General features: G+C 41.0%; 1 protein-coding gene across 2 annotated transcripts in view; it reads left to right on the top strand.

Moving 5' to 3' along the window:
• Positions 1-15,768, top strand: part of ANKRD39 (ankyrin repeat domain 39) — a 426,259-nt gene that overhangs the window by 140,647 nt on the left and 269,844 nt on the right. The gene's annotated exons all lie outside the window — the stretch shown is intronic.

Here is a 15,768-nt window from a genome sequence, read left to right as displayed (position 1 = left end):
AAAAGAGTATCGGAATTGCAAGTTCTTTGTGTCAAACCACCATACTTGGTCTTTCACCCGGATAGGGTTTACCTCAGGATCAATCCGTCCTTCCTACCTAAGGTATCTTCAGAAGCGAACATCAATCAATCCATCAATCTCCCAGTGTTTTTCCCCAACTTTCAGAACAAAGGAGAGTACAAGCTGCATTCCTTAGACGTACACAGACAACTACGTTTTATATTCATAGAACTGCTGATCATAGGCAATCCGATCAGTTGTTTATCTCCTTTGCCAAAAGTAATTTCGGAAAGCCAGTTTCTAAAGTTTCTCTCTCGATGGATCTCGAGTTGTATTCTCTTAGCATATCAGAGCTCGGGAAGGCCTGCACCTCAAGGAGTCCATGCTCATTCTACTAGGGCCGTTGCCACATCTGCGGCCTTTCAAGCTAGGGTTCCACTGGATGACATTTGTTCCGCAGCCACTTGGGCTTCATCTCACACCTTTATCAGCCACTATAAAATAGATGTTGTCTCCCGAGGTAGGGCGTCCTTTGGCTCTGCGGTGCTCCGGAATATCCTTCCATGAAGGCCACCCAAGATTTAGGTAGCTGGGGACTCTGTCCCAAAGATTGCTGATAAATGAAGTCCCTACTTCAGATTAAAAAGTTATGTACTCACCATAACGTTCCATCTGAGTAGGTATCTTCATTTGTCTGCAACCACCCCCCCCCCTCCTTCCCCCTGACCAAAATGATCGTTCTTCTGGTTATTAGCATCTGTTCCCTTTGGGACACTTTTATCAGCTGTGCTATGGGGCAAACTTGATCTGAGATCAGTCAGGGTAGGCAGGGGATTGTGGGTAAGGGGAGGAGCTAGGAGCTCGGATCTATGCTGTGATAGAAGTTGCCGGCTCGGATCCGAGATCGGATCCGTATCCCAAAGGTTGCAGACAAATGAAGATACCTACTCAGATGGAACGTTATGGTGAGTACATAACTTCTTATTACATAAACTTGATATTCACAGACAACTGTGGTTTTATTTGGACAGAACAAAAGAGTTTAGGAAATCGGAACAACTCTTTGTTTTGTTTCTCATGCGGACAATAAAAAGGGGCTGCCTGTGGCTAAAGTTACATTGTCTAAATGGTTATCTGATTGCATAAAATATACATATTCATCAACCAACCAACCTTTAGAGCATAGCGTGAAAGCACATTCCACCAGGGCTGTGTCTACATCTCTGGCTCATGCAGCCCATTTGCCTTTGAATACTATTTGTGCAGCTGCTACTTGGTCCAAACCTCATACGTTTATCACTCATTACAAAGTGGACAGGGCCTCCAGTGACGAGGCTTCCTTTGGTTCCACTGTTCTCAGGAATGTACTCCCATGAGCCACCCAGGATTAGGGTGCTTGGGACACTACCCACGTGTAAGAACAAACAGCGAGATTGAACGTCACATAAAGAAGTTATGTTCTTCCATAACCTTCCATGTGAGTTGTTCATCTCGCCTTTGTTCTTACACTCCCTCCCACCTTCCCCCTCCAGGTTCTTGAAGAACGGGTATGACTGGTGGTCTGGTTGGTCTAACTAGTTTCCTTTACTCCAGCCAGATTATTTCTTGGCAAATTGTAAATATTTGTATAAATGTGTATATGTTTGCCATATTAGTATGTTTAGTCATAATTTTCTTGCTGGGTTCAGCAAACTAGATCTGAGGTTAGTCAGAGAACATCATGGGATAGGGACTGTGCCTCGAGCTACTCGGAGATCTTGAGCTTGGAAAGCAGCCGGCTCGGAGCCAATGGATCGGCTCCGTACCCACGTGTAAGAACAAAGGTGAGATGAACAACTCACAAGGAACGTTATGGTAAGAACATAACCTTTTTTTCACTCCAGTTGTGACAGGTGTTTATACCGAATGGGGCATTATTCAATGATTGACTTGATGAGAGCCAAGTACAGTGAAATGACTACATTCCTGGACCTGGTCACCATTAGTTTAGCCATTGCTTTGGATATTAGCTGTCTGGTGAAAAAGAACTTCCTTACAGCAGTGGATACATTCTGAACAATGAACACTTCATTGTCAACATAGGTTCCCAGATCTTGTCTGAAGAAGTCTGAGGGGTTCTTGGACGAAAACGCCTTGTGCAAATTCACCGTTAATGCTTGTGATTAAAACATTTCTACGCACAGCGCTTCCATTGTCTGGTTTTTGGTTCTTTGGTTTATTTCTACTGGACCGGCTCTTTTGGTGTATTTTTTATAGGTTCCCAGATCCCTGACTACAGGATCAACTTTGAAGGTGTGTGCCATCAATATCATAGCTGCAAGGGAAGTCATGCTTGCTAAAAGACACAATTGCACATTTCTTGATATTTACTTTTAGTTCATGGTTTTGGCACCAGCTGTTTGTTTGAGAAAGGTCGTGTTGGAGGATTTTGGTGTCCTTTGGGGGCGTTTATGTTACCACCATGTTTATAGCCAGCTGCAGACTTCATCAACTATAAACCCTTAGCATTTGCTTTGACTTCCAAAAAGTAAATGCCAAAGAGGAGTAGCACAGGGACTAAACCCTACACTGCTAGTGTTTGGTGTTTTGGGAGGAAGTAGAGCCACCCACTCTAATTTCCTGGGTTCTGTTTGTGAGTCAGTTTGCTATCTGAGTTACATATGGATCTGCATTTAAGCTGGGAGAGTTTATGTAAACACCCAAGTGCATGATGGTGTCAAATGCCTTTGCAAGGTCTTGATAGGCAGTGTGTACTAATTTCCCCTTCTCCATTGCTTCAGTAACATTCTTGATGTAGTATGCCAGGTTAAGTAGGGAGGATATACCCTTTACAAATCTTTAGCGGCTTGCATCAAAATTTTGTAGGTTACCTATGTTCTTATTAATTCCGTAATGATTCTTTATAAGCCAGACTAGCCTTATCTGTAAGTCTATCATGCTATAATTATTTGAGTCCATTTATGCCCTACCTTTGTGGAAGAGGATCATTGTTTCTGTCCTCCATTCATTCAGTATAAAGCCTGTTTGGAGGCTGATAGTGAACAATTTTTGTGTGTGTGTGTGTGGGGGGGGGGGGGGGGTGTCTAAAAAGTCATATTTAAGGCTGTCCAGTAAGCAGCCTGGTATGTTATCTGGATCCACAGAAATAGTGTTCTTCACCTAGTGTAGCACCTTCTTGTGTGATTTGGGGGTGTAGATGCAGGTATGTGATCTGGGAATATAGGAGGGGAGGGGGATGATGTTTGAAGTAAATTTGTTCACAAGTAAATTGACTGTGTCCTCCGGGTCTGAGTACATGATTTCCTTTACTATTAGCCCTGCTGCTGGGCATTGTTTCTGAGATTTTTAACATAGTTAAAGAAGGCTTTTTGCTTATCCATATCTGGGGGGATATTTTTACTTCATATCTGGCCTTGATTGATCTGATCAGGGTCCAGAGTTCCTTGTTAAGTTTAGCTAGAGCATTACTGACATCTTGAGAGAGAAATTTATTTTTGTGTGAAGTAAGTATTTTCTTTTGTTACAGAGCATATTTATGTTAGGCCTCCATTATGGGGAGTTTATTTTTAAATTTGGCAGTGCATTTACTATTGAGGGGGACAGATGAGTCTATGCAGTTATTTAATTTTGCACAGAATTTGTTGGTAAAGGATTCCACATAATCAGTGAGTTCATCAAGATAGAAGTGTCTTTTGAATTTAGCCAGGTTATTGCTAATTTTAAGTACATTAGCCTTGGCATGCATCGGTTTTGGAAGATGCCTCCAGCATCACTCTTAAGGTGAATGTAACTGATTTGTGGCCCAATTTGACCAAGGAGGAATTTACATTTGGTGTGGAGCAAAGCTGTTTGGATATGAAACATTTTTTTTTTTTTTTTTTTTTTGAGAATGTGGAGATAGTACCTTCATCTAATGTTGTGGGTCTGAAAGTGTGGTAGACATTGAAACCCTCCACTGATGGAGTGCTGTCATTGGTCCTGAACGAGTTCTCTGTGAAGATGCATATAACAGTGTTTTCTAGGCTAAGGAATGCTTGAATGGAGTGGATTTTTTGTTAAAGCTCCTAACATTGAGCAGCAATACCTTTATGTTACCCAGATTTTGTTTTATGTTGGAAATTTTTAAAGATTGATATTGCCTTAAAAAAGACACTGTGGGAATGGACAAGAATTTATCCAATATATGAAGTCCTTGGGGGATAGGTGCAGGCCATCCCTGGCAAAGCAATCAGGGCTGTCTTCCATCTCCTCCCAGGATGATATGTGTTGTACCCCCTCAGAAATGCGCAGGAAACTAAGTCAGTTGTTGAAGAAGATAAACTTTTGTTTGTATTGCAACATCATTCTTGATGATGGTAGAATGATGCTCAAAGTTAGGCTCATAACTGCCTCAGACAAATATTCCAAGAACTCCATCTTGTCCATGTTCATAAAGTCCAGGGAGATGTCTTAACTCATTACAGCCAAGTGACGTCGTCAGGTGTTTCTGCAGTTACCTCCTACTGCGTCTCTAGGCATCAAATTGCTTGTACATACCTCTAAACCTAACAACAGAGCTGGGGATTCTCTCTTCTCTAATGCTGTTGGAAAATCCTGGAATCTTCTTCCCAGTGACCTCGCCTCACTCACCTATTTACCACTCTTCAAAAATAGACTTAAACTTTACCTTAAAATACACTGGCTATGCCCTCGTACCAAACCTGACTAGTCATCTATCTTTTCAAACTGGGTTTTCCCTATCCACTACTTCTCACCTACTGTTATACCTTCCTATTCTATTTTTTTTATCATCTCTCTCTATATTACATTACTTCTATGCTCTGTGGATACTGGTTTTTAAGTAAATACTTCATCAATATCAGTACAAAATTAACTTCTTTTTTACTATTGACTTCACCTGTATAATGCATTGTACCTGTGAAATACATTGTTATGATTCTTGCCCTCATTGAATGTCCTCTGCTAACCTGTATGCTGTACTACATATGTTGTATAAATATTTTATTTTTTTTTTCCTATTTGTTATTGTTATTGTAGTTGTATCTCTTTGTTTATGTCTTGGAGCTTATCTCCGCGGGCCTCTACTGAAAATGGACATATATCCAGTTAGACTAGCCCGGTCAACAAATGTAAAATAAATAATAAATAAAATATTGCTTGTTCATATTTGCATTAATAATTCCAAAACCATGCTATATACAAGGTATCAGGATATTTCACCTTGATGCATACATGATGACAAACGTAACTGTATTGATATACGACCTCTGTCAATTAGTATTTGTTAGAACTGTAAGGTGATAACTTCATATTTTAAAGGCTGAAGCCACACCCACTGGGAGTTAAAATTACACACTCAAAAGAGATCTACTGGAGGGAATGAGTTAAGTTAGTTAAACCCATGTGCACTGTGACTGTGTCACGTGTGTACCTGTTGTGCGAGGACATGAGTGCATGCATGATGTAATGAATCCTGGCATCTGATAAGCAACAGACCATGACCCTCTCCTTGCACGGCCTAGTGATTGGTAAATCGGCATGTCTCACTAATGAGTCACCAATGACTAGGATATTGGAATGTGTTCAGATTTGTCTTTGGGCTTTTGTATCGAGTTGGTGCGAGTCTTCATGATGAGTGTTGCCCATGTTTTATGTGTGAATATGCTGAGGGTAGTTGTTTTTTAGGTTACGTTTAGGCAACCTTTGTGGTTTAGCAGGTTAATTTTAAGAGCCTCAACATATGAATGTCTGTGTGTTTAGTTTGAGCTGTGTCTGACTTGTTTAGTGTTGTGTTGTGTGGTGCTGACAACCTTCTTAAATAACATTACTGGAGAAAAAGCTATTGCACAGCACCACAAAAATTAACTGCATCTTTCACACTGTGGCAGTGTAAGTAGTAGATGGCTGTTGGATGTTATTAAATCTGTAACAATTGCTATATCATCACAGAATCTCCATTTCAGCCAAGCTTGCCACAAAGAATTTTAGAAAGTGCAAATCTATGGCTCCAGGTCTGTACTAATGTGGGGGCTGAAGAGGGGAGGGGTTAGTGTATCAGGTTTGGAGTTGATTGTTGGAGGTGCTGTTTGTCTAGTAGTGGAAATACTGCTGCTCTCAACAAACCTGCACACAGTCTGAATCAATGATCCTTTGCTCCTTCTCTCACCACAAGCAAAAAGAGCCGCAATAATCCCAAGCTGCTTCCTGAGCAATAGTATTAACCCAGATGCTGCTGGGTTCAATGCACTTGCTATATAGCCTTCTCTTGGTAGATAGCCTGCAAAGGATCTACTGCAGCTGGACACAAAAGAAAGGCAAACAAAGTCCCTGAAGAGGTTCTCAACAAAAAGACCATTCAGTTTATCCACACTGCCCAGTCAGAGACAGCAGTAGTCTGCCTTCTGCTCCTTCTCTTACCAGGAGCAAAACAGAAGCACTAATCCCAAGCTGATTCCTTAGAAGCAATTCCTAGGCAATCCGGTGTCTTGGCTGTGGATTAATGGTTTGTTATCCACTGGCAGGCCTGTCTGAGCTGCACAGGAAATGTTCCAGGCAAGGTCTTCAAGAGCACTGGCTAACATATATTGTTCATGTACCGGAGCTACCACTTGTGGCATGTTAGTGTGAGTGAAGCGTTCACAGAAAAATCTTGGCTTTCAGAATGGATGAGTGTTGCTCCACATAGCACCGGATTTGTACATCTCTGAATCACGCAACTATTTTTTTGAATTCATCATTTGCACATATGGAGTCTCACTTGCATGTATGCAGTCATTTCATAGCAGGTATATCATTTCTGCTGTGAGCATGGTTGTGCTACATGTGTACTTGAATTACCTCTCCCGGTATGTCAACACTCATCATGTTATTACAGTTAATGAAATGTGCAACATGTTTCTGAATACTCCATATCTCTTACACCAAACCCGTTTAAAAAAGAACACATTCACAATAAAATGAAAAATGTGATTAATACAAATAATCTGAGCTAAGGAAAGACTCAGCTAAGCTACAGTATTTACTGTGTAATACCTCCAGTAGTAAAGTCCCACGGGATATATGCAAATGTTCCTTAAGGACATCCCAGGGTTTCAGCTACATGGCTTCTGAATGCCCATGACTTTTTACTTTTTAAGTCTATACTGGTGTAGTCAGCCTAAAAAAGTAAAACTTCAATAGTTGTCGACATGCCATGTTTCTCACTTTTTTGAGCTTGTCACTACAATGTAAGATTTTCTGCCTATACTATGGAAGCCGAGCTTAATAACAAGATTGATATCCATAAACATGAAGGTACCTGAAAATATTCCAAATAACACCCATACCAAAGGGCAAAAAGATCACACACACAAACCATTTAGTAAAAACTCAAAAGACTTAGCTAAGCAAAAATTTTCACCTTAAACCTACTATAGTGAGAGCCCATCAAGTACTTGAAAACGACCCCTTAATGACACACCAGTGTTTCAGATGCATGACATGGCTTCTGAATTCCAAAATGTTGATATGTCCTTAAGAGGTCATTTGCATATATTCCAGTGGCCTCCATCCATAACGTTTCAGAAGCTATGTAGCTGAAACTCTGGTATGTCCTGAATGGGTTATTTGCATATATTATGTTGGCTTGATGTTGAGCAGACAACAGAAGGTTAGGAGTCAGGAAGCCTGGCACCTGCTGAAGTCCTTTCTCACTAAGCTCACAACATTTGTCTCATTCATGGCTTTCCTTTCCTTGTGTACCACCAGTTGTCCTTTAGTTGGTGAGGAATTGAGCTTGTGTCTGCCTTTGGCAGATTATGAGAGGAAGGAACAAGGGAAGTTCACTGCCAGCTGCCATTCTACAGGTGCCATCACTGACTCCCACAGTGGATTTTCCATAGCTTGACAGAGTGAATACAGACTCAAGAATCTGCTATTGTTTCCTCTTTCAGTTGTGGAAGAATCACTGACTAGAGCTGAAGATACAACATTGGGTGGATCTACAGAGGTGGCCTAGATATTGTATATGGACAGTCTGTTTTAACATCTGGTGATTTATCCTTTTCAGGTCCAGTAGCATGTCCTGAGGGGGTGTGGTTTCATTTCCTGCTAAAGTCCAAGCTGGCCACCAGTAAGTTTGTTTCACATGTGACATTTGCTACTCCAAAAACTGGCAACCTGTCACCTGCCTTCCAGTGCCTCCTGCTGAGAGCTTGCCATCTCTATTCATATTCTGATGAAGTCAGCTTTGTAAAGCTGACGAAAAGCGCTTCAATAAATGTCTGCTATCTACTGCTGTCTTACTACCTTTTTTTGTTTTTTTTGTTTTTTAGCTTGCCATCTCAGACAGGTGAGCTTAGGCTGCTTCTCTTAGACCATTAACAGATGACTGTCCCACTAACCCCCAGTCTCCATCCTGGGAAAGATTTTGAGGTCTTAGTATCTGAGATGGAAAAAGATAAGTAGTTCTGCACACTTTATAGCTGTTTTTCTGACTCCTTGTCCTTTGGTGACAAACACTTGGGCTCTTGACATCTGTTGAGGCCAAGCCTTTTACCTTGCGGCCTTAAAACCAGCAGTGGTGTAACCATTATCTAAAAGTAAACAGTAATAATCCCTGGGCCATCCATCCCATTGAACCTTTTCTGGACCTAAATACCACAACACTGTACTGCCACCAGATAAGGAATGTAAAGCTTTGGGCAGGGTGTGTTCTTCTGTGCCACTTTAGGCTATGACTTTCAAACATGTCTCAGTTCCAGTCCTTCCTAATGAATTAATCACTGGCAAAGATGGCTGAGCAGCCCATTCTAAATTTTACTGTCTTGATATTGTGATCAGGACAGCTGAATCAGCAGTTTGCATACACCACATGACAAGGAGCATTTTGTTATATAATGGTGAGCTAGTCCGGGCTACTCTAAATGCCTCCTTCCCGGGTGATTTTAGAAGTAGTCAAGCTTGCCTAGGTATGATAGAGCACCTCCAAATGAGGAAACTTGTATTGATCGTTGTGGAAGGTATCTGTGAAGTATCCTGTCAGCTTTTTACTCCTATTCTAGCTCTGGTGACTTTGCATGGGATAATGCCTCTGCTGCAACAAGACAGTAGATTGTGTCACCATATAGGATGGATACTTTTTGGTACGTTAATGAACATAGTCTGTACAGGAAATTCTTTCAGTACACTGTGTGTGAGCTTCACCTTCAGTCCAAAGTGATATCCTTTGATCTATTAATATTAGCCCAGTATATTTAGTGAGATTGTGGCCATTTTGGCAAAGGTATTACTGGTAAAGAAGCTTCTTGTATTCCTTAAATTGTTCACTTTGCTCATTGTAGACCAGTAGTGGCCATTGTTTAGGTCCTTTCATGGTTATAGGCCTTTGAAGGCTATGGTAAACTGGGAGACACTCTCTCTAGTTCTAGTTCAGATTATTTTCTTTATTGGGGCAGTACTGACTTTCTTCAGTGGATGTTATTCCTGTCTGCAGAGACACCTTTGAGGTCATAGCTTTAGTAGCCTGGGTGAGGTTGGTTCAGAAGTTGCGGTCATGGACTTTTTTTTTTTTTTTCAAGCTCTAAATCCTTTCTTGACCATTGAGCTCTACCCCTGACTGTTCAGTTGGATGGTTTGAGCCCCTAGTAAGAGTACTATGGCCTATTGTTCCTTAAAGTAGAGGACAAACTCACCAAGAGTGATGTCATCATACACTAGGGGAAAAAGTATTTTCGTTTTAAGACCTAATTCCCTAAATATTCTTGCTTTGCCACTTGCCTTGCTTTTTTGTATGTCAGCATGTAATGGGCACTGCAAGGGAGCAGTTCCTGCCTCCACAGTAGTGTAACCCCTATCTGGGTCCCCATCTACATGTTGAGCATGACAACTGATTTGTTTTAATTTTATTTATTTATTTTACATTTGGTTATCGGGAAAGTCCGACTGGACACAGGTCCTTTTTCAGAGGAGGCCCAGCGAGGAAAGCTCCACAGTTATGAAAACAGTACATAAGGACAATAACACAATGAAACAAAGAAAGTGGAAAAAGTGCCAAAAGCAAACTGATAACCAAAAAGTAAGGCACTGGAAGGTTCACCAGAATAAAATCCACTGTTTTTATTGATTGCATACAATAATAAAAAAGCATAAAGCACATCCAGAACGCATTAACTGTATCACCGCGTTTTCATCACAAAAACTTCTTCAGATGAGCATACCAACTAATGAAATCCCTTCATATACAGAAACATCCACAATTAATCAATTAGCAAACTGTTGTACTTTTAAAAACACAGTGCAAAAATACTATATACACAAACAATGAAACATGATAAGTAAGGACGTGCATAGAAAATCATTTGTTGGTCAAGCAGAAATCTTGTAAAACACAATGTATTTACAATTTGTAAAAACTTGTAAACAGAAAATAAATATTTAAAAGTAAACCCTTATAAAACCACATTTAAAACACTGTTGTGTGTCATACAAATTGTTGAACAGCACCATCTGCTGGATAGTCACATAATTTAAAGTTTAGCTGACCTAAGCTTTAAGACTGTCTTCAATGAAACCATTCCATTTAAACCAGGATACCTAGTAGCTTCTAGAACTTAGTTACCCATTGATCCTAGGGGTGGCCCTTGGGAAACACGCTTAGAATGCAGAAAACTGTACTGGCAGCTAGTTTTTTAAATGTGGTTTTATAAGGGTTTTAAACTTGTAAATATTTTTCTGTTTACAAGTTTTTACAAATTGTAAATAATGTATGTGTTTTACAAGATTTCTGCTTGACCAACAACTGATTTTCTATGCACGTCCTTACTTATCGTGTTTCATTGTTTGTGTATATAGTATTTTTGCACTGTGTTTTATTTAAAAGTATAACAGTTTGCTAATTGATTAATTGGCGATGTTTATGTATGTAAAGGAGTTTCAGAAGTTGGTATGCTCATCTGAAGAAGTTTTTTTGACGAAAACACGGTGATACAGTTAATGCATTCTGGATGTGCTTTGCACTTTTTTATTATTGTGTGCTATCAATAAAACAGTGGATTTTATTCTGGTGAACCTTCCAGTGCCTTACTTTTGGTTGACAATAACACAATTATATACATTATATTGAATGATACATATTTGAATTATACACAACTGCTGTTGTTGTTGTCTTTCTGCTTTTCCCGGTTAGGGGTTGCCACAGCGGAACTCCGGTCCGCTAATGATTGGCAGTAGATTTTGACGAACGCCGAGGTGCCAGCTCGACGTTCAACCTTCAACGAAGGCACGCCCATTTACGCATGTCTTTCGAACGCCCACCAACCGCGGGGAGGACATGCAGACTCCACACAGAAGGCATTTCCCGCACTCCAGCCGAGAATCGAACGGGAGAACCTCTTGCTGTGAGGCAACAACGCTACCGCTGCACCACCGCGGAAGTATTTTATTATACACAACTGCTAATACTTACAATTTACAGTTCATGATAAACGCACAAATGCTAATACATACAATTTAACAATTCTGGTGAAAGATTGTGATACAGAGGAGCAGGAAAATTCTGAGCAGTACATACTTACCAAGTGTATGAGATGTATAGAGAAATACATACTTTACTAGTGACAGAGAGATGTAAAGCAGTTCCAATACAAGAGTCAGAGAATCAAACTAGAGACATTAGATAAACATTGTTTGTTTATACAAGGGGAGTAGTGCCACCTTGATTATGTAAATGCTAAGAGAGGTGATAGAGAATGAAAACAATAGGATGGTCAGGTCACTGTTGAGTAGTGGAAGAGAGAGGGAATATCCCACTAGCAGCACTGCAACAGTTTAGCCTCAGCACATCCACCCAACCTGTCCCACAGAGAGAGAGAGACAAGTTGGCCAAGCCAGGTCATTTCTTTCCTCCCACACCAGCTTCAAAAGGTTCCAAAGCCACTGATCAGACTCTGTTCACCTGGGTAACAGCAAGGGCTTTTCCCCTCTCTGCCAGAGGAGCTGGCAGCAGGTGCAAGTGTGGACCTTCCTGCACCTCTTGGACCTTTTGGCAGTCACTGATTTTTGCAGACCTGTTCCAGAATTTGCATTTCAATATGCTGTAGTGCAATAGTGAGGTGTCCTTGACTACAGAGTCATTGCACCTTTACAGACCTACTGTTTTGTCCTATCACTGTCACAGGACTTTAGATTGGTTGATGATTACAACTAGTCTTATTGTTGGCCACATTCCTTGCAGCTGAACCCATCATTTTTTCTGACACTTGGGTGATGTATTGAGAATTTCAGCTAAACTCTTCAATTGTACAGGAAAAATGTTGAATACAGGAACAAGGGTTTCATGTAAGCTGGAGATTAAGGAAATGTATCTTATAATTCAGGTTCTCAGGGAGATGAGATCAGAATCCCTCCTGCTTTGGTCATACAACTATGCCATGGTGTGATAGATAGCTACACATTGCAGTATAGAAGCATAACCCCATGTGCAGAGAGGCAGTTTGAGTCTAGCAGTTGATTATAAACAGAGGCATGTTTCTTACAACTGCTTAGATGCTTAGGGAAATAAACATGCTGGCAAACCCTCTTATCAACAGGTCCCAACCTTTCCTGGATCTGTGTATAAGCAAGGTCTGATACAGGTCTTTCATGACTGAGGCACCTTGGAGACTGACCTGCTCACTGTACAGGAAAATGTAATCCTTCCTTTGCTGTGCTCATTTCAGCAAGTCCATATAGGTTGCATATATACTTGACTCTTTCCTGCAATGGCGGAGAGGCTTCCTGCACACTTTTCTACTTTTCTGTCTGATTCAGCCTTTCCTAGCAAAATTCAGAGAAGAAACAAAAAAAAATCTGTTTATGATCAATCTCCAAGCACGGCTGTCCTTAGATTCCTTTTTCACCCAAATCTCCTGAAAGTAGTTTTCAAAGTGATTGAATTAGCCAGAAAACTGTGCACATGCCAGATGTTTTCCACCTGGTCAGAGAACTATCCTGTGCTTCCTCAGTCCTTTAGTTTGCAGGTAATCCTATCTCAGATACCAGTTTGACATCAACCTTTATTCTTTTGTCTGAGTTTTTGTTAATGGCTTCTCTATGCATCATGTAAGTATGAAGGGCAGAAATGTGACCCAGCACTGGCTGGTTAAGTAGCCGCTTAAAAGGGGTTCTGTTATCATTTATTCATCTTTGGACAGCACTTCTCCTACTTATAGCTTGAGATTCAGATCTGACAGGCTTGTCCATCCTGTCTTCAAACTGGCTGGTTTGGTGGCTGTAAAGTTCATCTGTTGGGGGATGCTTTTCCTAATGAGCCTCACCTCTGTCCAAAGAATCTGTAAGCTGCCAGCATGTTTGTTTTTTCACAATGTTTGAACGTTGCTTCAGACTAACTTGCATGTTTTCTAAAAAAGTGGTTTCAGAACTGTCCTTTAAACTAGTTTGTGCATTTCCTTGTTTTCTTTCTGGGTATAGAATGTGGGGAGAAAGGGCTGCATGCTTTGGGTGTTCACTGTCAGCTTATGTTTTACCTAAATAAGATGCCTAAATTCAGCTTAACAGACCAGTTGTTTGTTTTCTTTCATTTAGTTTTTTTTTCCATTTAGGTTTGTTTATGTCTTTCGGCTTTTCCCGGTTAGGGGTCGCCACAGCAGAACTCCAGTCCACTAATGATTGGTAGTGGATTTTTACGTACCGGGTTACCAGCCCTGATGCACAACCTTCAACGAAGGCACGCCCCATTCACGTATGCCTCCCACACAGAAGACACTCTAGCTGAGAATCGAACGGAACAACGTCTTGCTATGAGGCGACAACGCTACCGCAGCACCACCACCGCAGCACCGTTTTCCAGTGACTAGGCAAACGTCTGTTCATGTGGTTTGTAATCCCATTGTCTTTTTGTTACCAGGCAGATGGCCACCCACTGGGAAATGTCAAAGGCCATCCCAGCAGTGGTATGACTGCATCCACTGTCCTTTTTTAAGAATCTAACCATTTCACTTGTTTGTGTCACTGTCATTGGTGAATTACAGCTCAACCAGTAAATACATGATGAAGGAGAGAACCAAAGTTTGGTATCCTTTGTCCTCCAAGTGCTTCCAGACTTTCTTTTGAACCCTTACCTTTTGTCCTTCTAAAAAGGTTATTTTTCACTGCTTGTGATTTTTCTAAACATTTATCAATTAAAGAACGACTTTGAAGTCAGATATTAAGGAATTGTTCTCACCATATCTGTTTTGCAAGAAAACCATCTGCAGTGAATACATATTACATTACTTCCACCTCCATGTGCTCTTCCACCTCCATGTGCTTAGATGACCTTACCATTTCACATTGATGGCTGGCTGCATTGTTTTCTTTAAATCAAGTCATGTCTATATTTCTGTTTTTTCCCCTTTTTCTTTCTGGTTGTGCTTACTGATGGCATGTGGATTTTACTGGAAAGTACATAGGCTGAGTGCACCCTCTTGAAAAGAGCTAAAGAAATTTCAGTAATGTACTGTGCTGGCACATCAGAAGAGAAAAGCTCATCAGTTACTTATAGATCAACTGCTATGATGTCTCTGCAGCACCCCCATAGTGTTGCACCTTGTCCATCTATTAGGTTGTGCAATTTCCTTACCCTTCAGGTGTGTTGTGACTTGCCTACCTTTGATGGGCTGCACCTTGCTTGCTCCCAGGCTGTGCTATATTCTGTCCATCCTCTTTGTCCTCTGGGTATGCAGCAGCCATTCCTGTTTTATGAGCATTGTGCATGCTATTTTGTTGTGGTGCACCCTCCCTTTCCTCTGTGTTCCCAGGTGTCTCCTTCCAAACTTACTGTGCTGTGTAGTCCCTGCCATCTTTGTCTTTTGATTCAGTCACTGTGCTTTGAGCATGTGGTAGCTTCTTTAACTTCTAGATGCACACTGGCCTGACCTCCCTTTCCTCTGATTGTGATATACATTACTTTCCTCTAAGCACACAAATGCAGAGACACTGACCTTTGAATGATGTTTTCTACCTACTTATGTATGTGTTGTGCCTTCCTTAACTTCTGAGTGTGATGTAGAGACACTGGAGTTTGAATAAGGTTTTCTGCCTGCTTTGCATGTTGTGTTCCCCTGCCATATGGGTGTGGTGATGCCTTTGTGCCACAGATCTATTTTACTTAACTGTTCTTACAAATTCACAGTTCAGTTCCTTGCTCTTCTGTGTTGTTTGCAGTGTGTGTGTGTGTGTGTGTGTGTGTGTGTGTGTGTGTGTGTGTGTGTGTGTGTGTGTGTGTGTGTGTGTGTGTAAAAGACACCTTTTTATCTATGTCTGTCTGATGGATGAATCTGCTATAAAATTATCAGGGTGTTTTTTTTATTTGTATCATATGAAAAATGAAAACTGTGAAAGTGCAGAGCATTTGTCATTTACATGATTCAGAATGTGATATTCCTTAATTTTCTTTACCCAGTATTATACATGCCTCAGAATGCGATATTCATATTTTTCTTTATCCAGAATTACAATCTCCACATTTTGCAAACAGTTGGAGCTAGTCCACCATTAAAATCCCAATAAATGTTTCGTAGTAATTGTGGTAGGTTTATATTTGATGCTAATTTTGTACAGCTATTTACAGGGTGCATAGTAGCAGGTGTGGTGCAGTGGTTAGTGTTGTCGCCTCACAGCAAGAGGTTCTCCGGTTCAATCCTCGGCTGGGGTGCCTTCTGTGCGGAGTCTGCATGTGCTCCCTTTGGTCGCGTTGGTTTCCTCCGGGTGCTCCAGTTTCCTCCCACATCCCCAAAGACAATGCTGCAGGTG

The sequence above is a fragment of the Protopterus annectens genome, chromosome 9.part0 (genome assembly GCF_019279795.1).
Source record: "Protopterus annectens isolate FY-2018-M chromosome 9.part0, PAN1.0, whole genome shotgun sequence".
NCBI classification, from domain to species: domain Eukaryota; kingdom Metazoa; phylum Chordata; order Ceratodontiformes; family Protopteridae; genus Protopterus; species Protopterus annectens.
The sequence above is the reverse complement of the archived record's forward strand: the minus strand, read 5'-3'. Positions and strand labels throughout refer to the sequence as shown.